This window comes from Macaca thibetana, chromosome 11 (genome assembly GCF_024542745.1).
Source record: "Macaca thibetana thibetana isolate TM-01 chromosome 11, ASM2454274v1, whole genome shotgun sequence".
Classification (NCBI taxonomy): Eukaryota; Metazoa; Chordata; class Mammalia; order Primates; family Cercopithecidae; genus Macaca; species Macaca thibetana.
Genome location: NC_065588.1, coordinates 6402856 through 6412622, shown reverse-complemented (window position 1 = coordinate 6412622; position 9767 = coordinate 6402856). Strand labels below are relative to the sequence as shown.

Here is a 9767-nt window from a genome sequence, read left to right as displayed (position 1 = left end):
CGGGGCCGGGCGAGGAGGGCGGGGACCGGGCCGGCCCCTCCCTACCGCCAGCACCGCTCGGGGCAGAGGGGCGGGACCCTGGGGACCGAGCAGCCCCCGCCCTCCCGCAGCCACCGCCTCCCCTGGCGAGGACAGCTCCCGTGGCAGTGCCCTCCTGTCCCCTTTTCGGTCGCACCTGAACTCAACACCCGCCGGCCCAGCTGGAGGGCTGGGACCGCGCGCCCTCGCCTCCGGGCCAGACCCCCGCGAGGCGCTGCAGTAATGAGGGCTGAGTGCGGGGCGGGGCGCCGCCGGGGGAGGCGGCGAGGGTGACGACCTGTGGCAGGCACCCCTCTCTCCTACTGGTCGCGGCCAGTGGCCGACTCTCCCGTCCTCCCCCTGCCTCGGCCTAGACCCCTAAGCAGGCAGGGAGCCCGCCTGCCAGCTGGAGGGGCGGGGGTCCCATCGCTGCTGTGGAGTCCAAAGTGTGAGCCTTATCTCTCAGAGGGCCGGCTGGCCTGCCTGGTGGAAGGTAAGGGTGGAAGGCTGTCCTGGACTTTGCCTTTGCTGCAGCGATAGGGCCTGGTGTCCAGCTGAGGCCTGACCCGCACTTCTCCACCCTCCCACTTCACGCGCAAATATGCCAACTCCTGGCTACACCAGGGTCACCCAGCCCTTGCAGTGGCTGCTAAAATAGATGATATGGGACCGGGTGTGGTGGTTCAGGCCTGTAATCCCAACACTTTGGGAGACCGAGGCGGGCAGATCACAAGGTCAGTTCCAGACCAGCCTAGTCGATATGGTGAAACCCCGACTCTACTAAAAATACAAAAATTAGCTGGGCGTGGGGATGGGCACCTGTAGTCCCAGCTACTTGGGAGGCTGAGGTGGGAGAATCGCTTGAACCTGGGAGGTGGAGGTTGCAGTGAGCCGAGACAGTGCCACTGCACTCCAGCCTGGGCGACAGAGCAAAACTGTCTCAAAAAAAAAAAAAAAAAAAAAGATGCTCTGGAAGGACTGACACGTACTGGGCATTGCATGAATGGACCATACTTTGTTTTCTTTATTTTTCATTTTTTAAATTTATTTTTTTTTAATTAATTTTTTTTTTTTTTTTTGAGATGGAGTCTCGCTCTGTCGCCCAGGCTGGAGTGCAGTGGCCGGATCTCAGCTCACTGCAAGCTCCACCTCCCGGGTTCACGCCATTCTCCTGCCTCAGCCTCCCGTGTTGCTGGGACTACAGGCGCCCGCCACCGCGCCCGGCTAATTTTTGTATTTTTAGTAGAGACGGGGTTTCACCGTGTTAGCCAGGATGGTCTCAATCTCCTGACCTCGTGATCCGCCCGTCTCGGCCTCCCAAAGTGCTGGGATTACAGGCGTGAGCCACTGCACCCGGCCTAAATTTATTTTTTAAAAAGAAAACAGGCCGGGCGCGGTGGCTCAAGCCTGTAATCCCAGCACTTTGGGAGGCCGAGGCGGGTGGATCACGAGGTCAGGAGATCGAGACTATCCTGGCTAACATGGTGAAACCCCGTCTCTACTAAAAATACAAAAAACTAGCCGGGCGTGGTGGCGGCGCCTGTAGTCCCAGCTACTTGGGAGGCTGAGGCGAGAGAATGGCGTGATCCCGGGAGGCGGAGCTTGCAGTGAGCCGAGATCAGGCCACTGCACTCCAGCCTGGGAGACACAGCGAGACTCCGTCTCAAAAAAAAAAAAAAAAAGAAAGAAAACAGAGACTGTATCTTGCTGCGTGGCCCAACATGGTTTCCAACTCCTGGGCTCAAGTGATCCTCCCGCTTCGGTTTCCCCACCTTTTCACTTCTCGGAATCATGGCACCTTGTCTGACAGAAGCACTGGATATTCGAGATAGAAGTGTCCTGTGGATGTGGGGTCATTGTAATCTTACAACCATGAAACCCAAGACCCTGTAGTGGGCAGGTGGCAGGTCTGAGGCTCCCAGCCCCTCACCCTACCTGTGGTCTATTTCCTGCCAATGGACTCAACAGTGACTGATACGGCTCCTTACTTCTTCAGAGCATCCTGAAGTTCAGGAAACACTTTCAGAAGCAGAATCTCCTTGAGTTGCCAGGGGAAAGGGTCTCTATTCCCCTTTCCCATCTAGCGTATGAAACACATACATGATCAGAGTGTTCTAGTCCTCACTCGGACTCTGGTGACTCTATTTCATTTGGAGGAGGAATCTCTGTCTTTGGACGGTTTCTAATTTTGTATTCCCCATGTCCATCCTCAAATCCGCCCTCCGGGATTCTCTTTCTCTGAGCTTGCTGTTGTGTGATTGCTCTGCTGGTTCAGAAGTGTCCTCTGTTCCTCCAGATCCTTGAACCAGCCTCTCTCTTGCTCCTGCCTCCCAGCTGGTGGTGGGACCAGTTTTTGGGGGTGAAGTCAGGTGGGAAAGGAACTGCAGTGGCAAGAAACCAGAGTATGCCTAGTTCCTAGCCCTTCCCTCTTCCCATTCACTGTGTGTGTGTGTGTGTGTGTGTGTTGTGAGAGCTAGACAGAGTTAGAGAGACGTCCAGGGATGACAAGAGTAGCCGTGAGGGAAAGAGTTAATAAGCCAGGAGAGGAGGTGGTGATTATGGACAGTATTAAATGACACCCCAGAGACAGCTGGTGCCAGTGGCCCCTAGCTTCTCCTCCCAGTGTCTCCCAGAAGGAGTGGGAAGGAGGAGTAAGAGGGAAGATGAAACTGAGAGAGCACCAAAGACAAGCCTGGGCTTACAGTGCTCTGGGGTGAGCTGGCTAGACTGGCCCAGTGGCAGGTGGTTGGCGGGGGGCGGGTAGGTTGGGGGGCGTTTAAACCCTTTCACTTCCCTCTAGGCTCTGAGGTCCAATCTCCACCCACCACTGCCCCAGGGCCTGTCTTCAGCCTCCCTGGGAGGAGAGGTTCCCAGGGAAAGCTGAAGTCTAGAACCAGAGGTGTGGTGGGGCATGGGTGTGTGGCCTGGGAGGCAGGCCTCCATGTTCTGTTTCTTCTCCTCTGTCACTCTCACCGTCTCCACCTCCATGACCCCTTCCGCGCTGCAGAGAGCACACTCCTGTGGCAGGCTGAGGGGAGCGTTCTCAGGGAGCTGAATGAAATCTAAAGAATTGGGAGGCTAGAGGCTTGGCCTCTGCCAAGTGAGGCTGGGGGCCACCTGGTCCTTGGACCAGAGTATGCCACCTGGATACTTCTCTTTATTCCTGGTTATCCTAGCCTTTCCTCATATGCCTAGCTTGAGTCATATCCCTCACTTTCTCCCAGGTAAGATGCTCCTCATTAGGTCCCCAAATTGACCCCATAACTGATGGTAAAGTGTGTGTCCACGGCCAAAGTTCTGAAGATCAAATGCTTCTGTCCAATAGCAGCCTGAGAATAACTGCCTGGGGTTGGCATAAGGGGCTCACCAGGCAGGAAAGGCCTCGACCTCCGCCAAGCCCATATCTCTCAGGGCAGGAGTGGGGACCATCTGGGCTAATGAGGGGCTGGCAGGCACTAGCAACAGGAGGCAGCTAATGGGAGCTGTGTTGTCCCTGCCCAGAGCGAGGCAGAAACTGAGGGTTCAAGCAGGAGGCGCCAGGTCATGTGAGGCAGATGAATACCAGGAGGCCAGGCCACAGGGCACAGCCTCTGGTGCCTCAGGCCAGAACTGGTGCTTCCAGTTTCTTCTTTCCTCCCCTCCTCCATTCCTTCCACATTTATTGGCAATGTGCAAGACAGTAGGACTATAGAAAAGAATAAGAGGCCCTGACTTCTAGGGGCTTACAGACTAATGGGGAGGCAGATGGACACACAGAACATTGATATTTAAGTTAGACATAGAAGGACTAAGTCAGGAGCTGTGGGAACACTTTGGAGGGACCGGTTACTATAGAGGGGAGCCAGGGATGGCTTCTAGAGGAGGCGAGCTTTGCGTTGGGACTCGAAGAATGAGTAGCAGTCAGTTGGGCTGAGAAGGAAGAAAGGGCATTTCTGGAGGAGGGAAGAGCATGTTTAAAAAGAAATTGAAGAGCAGACTTCCCTAAAGGCCTCCTGAGGGTCTACCCTATTGGCTCCCTGGGAATATCCCAGCTTCCAAGTCGAGGATCTCTGGGTGGTGGCTTAGGAGGACGAACCTTCGAGGTCTTTCCTAGGACTGCCTCCTTCACGAAGCCTTTTCTAATAATCCCGCAGCCAGGCTGATCACTTTCCTCCCTGATTGCAACAGCCTTGACCGCTATGTTTCTTTAAAAGGCACTCTTGTTCTGCCTATTACTGTTGATATTAGCATTGCTGCCTATGCCCGAGGGCAGGGATAGGGCAGCCTAACACAAGACTGGCATGGTGTTTGGGAATTGAACTGGATTGACTTGCTAGAGGACCCAGACAGAATGACTTGCAGATGGACTGGCCTGTACGGCTCCATCCCTGACCAAAGGAACCACCTTTGCTTTTTAGACACCTGGCATTCTTCCGTAATTTCAGTTTGGCATTCCTGCTTGGCATGCAGCCCCAGAGAGGCTATGGAATTTTTTTTCTTTTTTTGAGACAGGGTCTCGCTCTGTCACCCAGACTGGAGTGCAGTAGCCCCACCACAGCTCTCTGCAGCCTAGACCTCCAAGGCTCAAGTGATCCTCCCACCTCAGCCTCCTTAGTAGCTGGGACTACAGGCACATGCCAACATGCCCTGTAGTGAACAGAACATTGGATGAACAGATGGGTGAATAGAATATTGATATGGAAGTTAGACATAGAAGGGATAAACTGGGAGCTGCAGGAACACTTTGGAAGGACGAGTTACTACATAGGGGAGCCAGGGATGGCTTCTAGAGGAGGCAAGCTTTGTGCTGGGACTTGAGGGATGAGTAGTAATCGGCTGGGTAGAGAAGGAGGAAAAGGGGCTGGACCGAGAGCTGTGGAATCTTTTCTTTTCTTTTCTTTCTTTCTTTTTTTGAGATGGAGTCTTGCACTGTCACCCATGCCGGAGTGCAGTGGTGGCGCGATCCCGGCTCACTGCAACCTCCGCCTCCCGGGTTCAAGTGATTCTCCTGCCTCAGCCTCCCGAGTAGCTGGGACTACAGGTGCCCCCCACCACGCACAGCTAATTTTTTGTATTTTTAGTAGAGATGGGGTTTCACCATGTTGTCCAAGATGGTCTTGATCCCTTGACCTCGTGACCCATTTGCCTCGGCCTCCCAAAGTGCTAGGATTACAGGCATGAGCGACCGCGCCCAGCCAAGGACTATGGAATCTTAACCAGACCTATAGGGTCTTTGTGGCTTAGGAGTCCCAGCAGGTTCCTTAGCAGGTGATGTTGGGGCCATGGCACCGAATGTCCCAGCTGTGGAAATGTTCCCCATCTTTCTCTCTTTCCAGGCTGCTCAGGCCTTCGGGAATGACAAGGGCATATCCAAAGTGAAAGACGTCTGGAGCCATTTTATTTCTTGGCCTTCTATCTTTGCCCCACTGCACCTGACAGCCATGGTCTCCCCTAGTGACCTCCCCTGGAAATGCAATGAAACCTCATTGCATTGTCTTGGTCTTTGGGGGCAGGAGCAGACAAGCCTCCAAGGCCTGGCCTTCCTTCCTGAGTCGGATGGGCCCCAAGTGGTCTTGTAGTCCAACACTTCTCCCCAAACGGAAGCGCAGGCTGATGCCCTTGGCGGAGGCTCCTGCCTGTGCCCAACACTTCCATCAATGCTTCTTCCAGGGTCAATGCCTTTGTTCACGTGGCTCTGCTCAGTGGGTGGGGTCACTTCCTTCAAGCCCCTTCCTTCCAGTGGTCATTTGATTTCCTCTCTCAGGTCTGCACTGACACTGGGTCCTCTCAGGTTTATCCCACCTGAGGATGACTCAAACTTACGTGCACCTAGGCAGTTTAAGGCTCTGGGTCAACCCTTGCAAATGTCTTCAAAACTAGAACAGCTCTTCCCCCGTGGCCAACTTCTACTAACTCTGTGGCCCTTGTCACTTAGCCCAGGGTCACAGCCAGTCCTCACTTAGGGCACATGTATTTTGAGGCCCATTTGCCCAGGGTGGCTGATTGTCTGGGCCCATCTCATGATGGCACACCTTGCCCAGCCCAGGCAGATGAGCTGGTATTCTCCTCTTAGAGTAGACACTAGCAGCACAACAGTCTTAAATCATCATTTCTAATTTAATTTGACAACCCTGACTTTCAGAAGTTCTTTCTCATCTCTGACCCAAATACTTCCAGCTTAAATTTAATTTCCTCGTGCTCTGGGGAATACCCTTCTCTGTATCATGAACCCCTCTTTGGATAACTGAACCACAGTTTCAGTCATTTTAGCAGGTTTAGAAACCCTGGATCCTTTTGCCTTGCTTCAGAGACTATGTTCTGAGTTTGGGTTCATACGGGCAGACAAGGTCTGAGGAACCACCCTGTGCACCAGGCACTGGGTGAGATGCTCAGAAGATATCATTCCATTTCTCCTTACAGCAACGCCAGAGGCAGATGCCACCGGTATCATCCCACTTAGCTGGTGCAAGACTGAATCTCAGAGGTAAAATAGCTTCACCAAGGTCACAAAGCCAGGATGTGGAAGAGCTGGCTCAATTCCTGTATCTAACAAGGCTTTAGAGAGGACATTTGGTCCAGCCGCCAACTGCCAAACAGGAGACCACTGTGAGTATGTAGGACAGATGTCTGCCTCTGACTTCGCATCCAGTTTGTGTTGGGTTCTACCTTAATTTTGCGTTAATCATTTCTGCCTGCCTAAATGACCTCAGTTACGGATCTCTGCCTCCCTTACTGCTCATGCACTTGTTTGTTTGTTGTTTTTAGAGGACAAATGCACCATGCAGGGCTCAGAGGCTTGGAGTCATCTCTGTCTCAGGCCAGGGTCTTTGTTCATAGGGAAGCCCTTCATCAGGCTTTGGGGGCGGCTGGATTTGATTTGTCTATATCTCCATTCTTGTATGTAAAACAAGGATAAAATAACTAAATTTTGGAATCATTGGATAATTATAATAATAACAATAGCTAGCTTTTTTTTTTTCTTTTTAAGAGACAGGGTCTTGCTTTGTCATCCAGGTTGGAGTGCAGTGGTGCGATCATGGCTCACTGCAGCCTCAACCTCCTGGGCTCAAGTGATCCTCCCACCTCAGCCTCCCAAGTAGCTGAGACCACAGGTGTGTGCCACCACACCTGGCTAATTTTTAATTTTTTGTAGAGAAGGGGGTCTCCCTCTCTGCCCAGGTTTGTCTTGAATTCCTGGCCTCAAGGGATCCTCCTGACTTGGCCTCCCAAAGTGCTCAGATTACAGGCATGAGCCATTGCGCCCAGCCAGAGCTAGCTTATTAAAGCAACAACTATGTGCAAGACACATAGTTTATATGTTTTATTTTATTTAATCCTCACAAAAATCCTGTGAGGTAGATACTATCATACTCCTATCACAGGGGAGGAAACAGGCTCAGAGAGGTTATATGACATGTTCAAGATGACAAAGTTAGCAAGAAAAAAAGTGAGGATTTGAACTCACTTGTCTCATTCCTAAGCTGGCACCTTTGACTACTATCCGATAGGAAAATAAACAAGTTGCTTTAGGCAAGCCTGGTGTATGGAAAGGAAACCAGATAAAACTGACTGCCTTGTTTCAGCCCTAAAGGTCATCTCAGCATTTGAAGACACAAGAAATCCAACTCCTAAAGCTTTGAGAAGTATTTACTGAAGGCTGCTGGCCAGGGCTGGTCTTTACTGAAGGCTGCTGGCTGGAGCCCAAGCCCAGGGCTCTGTTGCTCATTATACAGCATCGTTTCCTAACAGGCATCTTCACTCCTCTCTCCCCAAAATATTCTTCCTCATAGTATCTATTCAGTCCTCTCCTCTCCTGCTCCCTCTTCTGTCTCCTTCCAACCCCTTTTCCTGATCTTCCCCCTCCGGTGGCTCCATTCCCTTTCCTTTATGGAACCATCTAGTCTTGTCTTTTGGTAATCTCGTCTGCCTTTCTGCTCAGTAGAACTAAGATGGCATCACCCACAGTCCTCAAAAGGAGGATAGTAAATGCATGTAACAATGAAATACTGTTGTCCTCAGCATGCTGAGCTCTCAATGCCTGGCCAAGGCAGATAAAAAGAAATCCTAAGGGGCTGAGGGGACAACAGAGAGGGGATTTAGAAAACTGCTTTCCTCAGGCCGGGCATGGTGGCTCACACCTGTAATCCCAGCACTTTGGGAGGCCGAGGCGGGCAGATCACGAAGTCAGGAGATCGAGACCATCCTGGCTAACACGGTGAAACTCTATCTTTACTAAAAATACAAAAAATTAGCTGGGTGTGGTGGCACGCACCTCTAGTCTCAGCTACTCAGGAGGCTGAGGCAGGAGAATCACTTGAACCCAGGAGGTGGAAGTTGCAGTGAGCCAAGACTGCGTCACTGCACTCCAGCCTGGGTGACACAGAGCAAGACTCCGTCTCAAAAAATTAAAAAAAAAAAAACAAAAAACAACTACTTCTGGCCGGGCGCGGTGGCTCAAGCCTGTAATCCCAGCACTTTGGGAGGCCGAGACGGGAGGATCACGAGGTCAGGAGATCGAGACCATCCTGGGTAACACAGTGAAACCCCGTCTCTACTAAAAAAATACAAAAACTTAGCCGGGCGAGGTGGCAGGCGCCTGTAGTCCCAGCTACTCGGGAGACTGAGGCAGGAGAATGGCGTGAACCCAGGAGGCGGAGCTTGCAGTGAGCTGAGATCCGCCAACTGCACTCCAGCCTGGGTGACAGAGCGAGACTCCGTCTCAAAAAAAAAAAAAAAAAAAAAAAAAACAACTACTTCTTCACAGGCCCTGCATTCTGTCTATTTTCCTTCCCTTCCCTCCATCAGTACCTGGGGGAGGAGGAGGAGGAGGAGGAGGAGGAGGTGCGGGTGTGCATCCCTCCTTACTCTCTGACTCAACTCTGCACATTCTCCAAGACCTGAATCAATCGCTGCCCAGACCCTCCTGGACCAACGTGGTCCACAGTACCTCCCCTGCCCCGATTCCTGCTGCATTTGCCCCTCTTACGTTTGCCTTACCTTTCTTGCTACCAAACATTCATGGTGGGTGTCTTGGCTCCTTGTCTAGGCTGTAAACTCCTCAAAAGCAGGACCGTGCTCTTTCACAGTGCCAGGCCAGGTGGAACTTGGCATAGATACTAATTAAAGATTTGCTTGGGAGATGACTGTGGAGTAAGACCTCTAGGAGTGAGGTCTTTGGAGTTTGCATTTGGGCTCCATCACTATGGTTGCTTGTCCCTGATTTTTTACATCTCTGAGTGTCTATGCCATTTGGTAAGATCCTCCCACACTGACTCTGCGCTTGGCCTTGTGATTCGCTTTGGCCAATATAATGTGGTAGAAGTGACGACGGACTCGTTCTAGTTTTGGAGCTCCAAAGGCTTTGTCCACATTCATTGTCTCGGAAGCTTCCCACCATGATGAGGAGCAAGCTCAGGAGGACAAGAGACCACGTGCAGGAGAGTAAGTCATCCTAGCTCAGGCCATCCTAGACCAGGCGAGGAAAGCCAACCCATAGCCACAAACACATGAGGGAGCCCAGCCGAAATCTGACTAATTTGGACCAAATCAGCAGAATGACTTAGCCAACCTGATTGATTCATGTGCCAAAGTACATTTTTATTGTTATTAGCCTGTTAGTACATATTTTATGGGTGCTTGTTACGCAGCACTAATGTGGTGTTGGAGAATGGATACAACCATTTATCAGCTCTGTGATCTTGGGAAAGTTATTTAATTGCTATACTCTTTTTTTTTTGAGACAGGTCTTGCTGTGTTTCCCAGGATGGAGT

At 51.7% G+C, this 9767-nt stretch overlaps 1 long non-coding RNA gene across 2 annotated transcripts in view; it reads left to right on the top strand.

Moving 5' to 3' along the window:
* The first annotated feature begins 370 nt into the window (after nucleotides 1-370).
* The window catches only part of LOC126930468 (uncharacterized), a 44354-nt gene continuing 34957 nt past the window's right edge, over nucleotides 371-9767 (top strand). For both annotated transcript variants that reach the window (XR_007717598.1, XR_007717597.1), the window contains exons 1-2: nucleotides 371-511; nucleotides 6418-6603. This is a non-coding gene — a long non-coding RNA (uncharacterized LOC126930468). The remainder of the gene's footprint in view (nucleotides 512-6417; nucleotides 6604-9767) is intronic.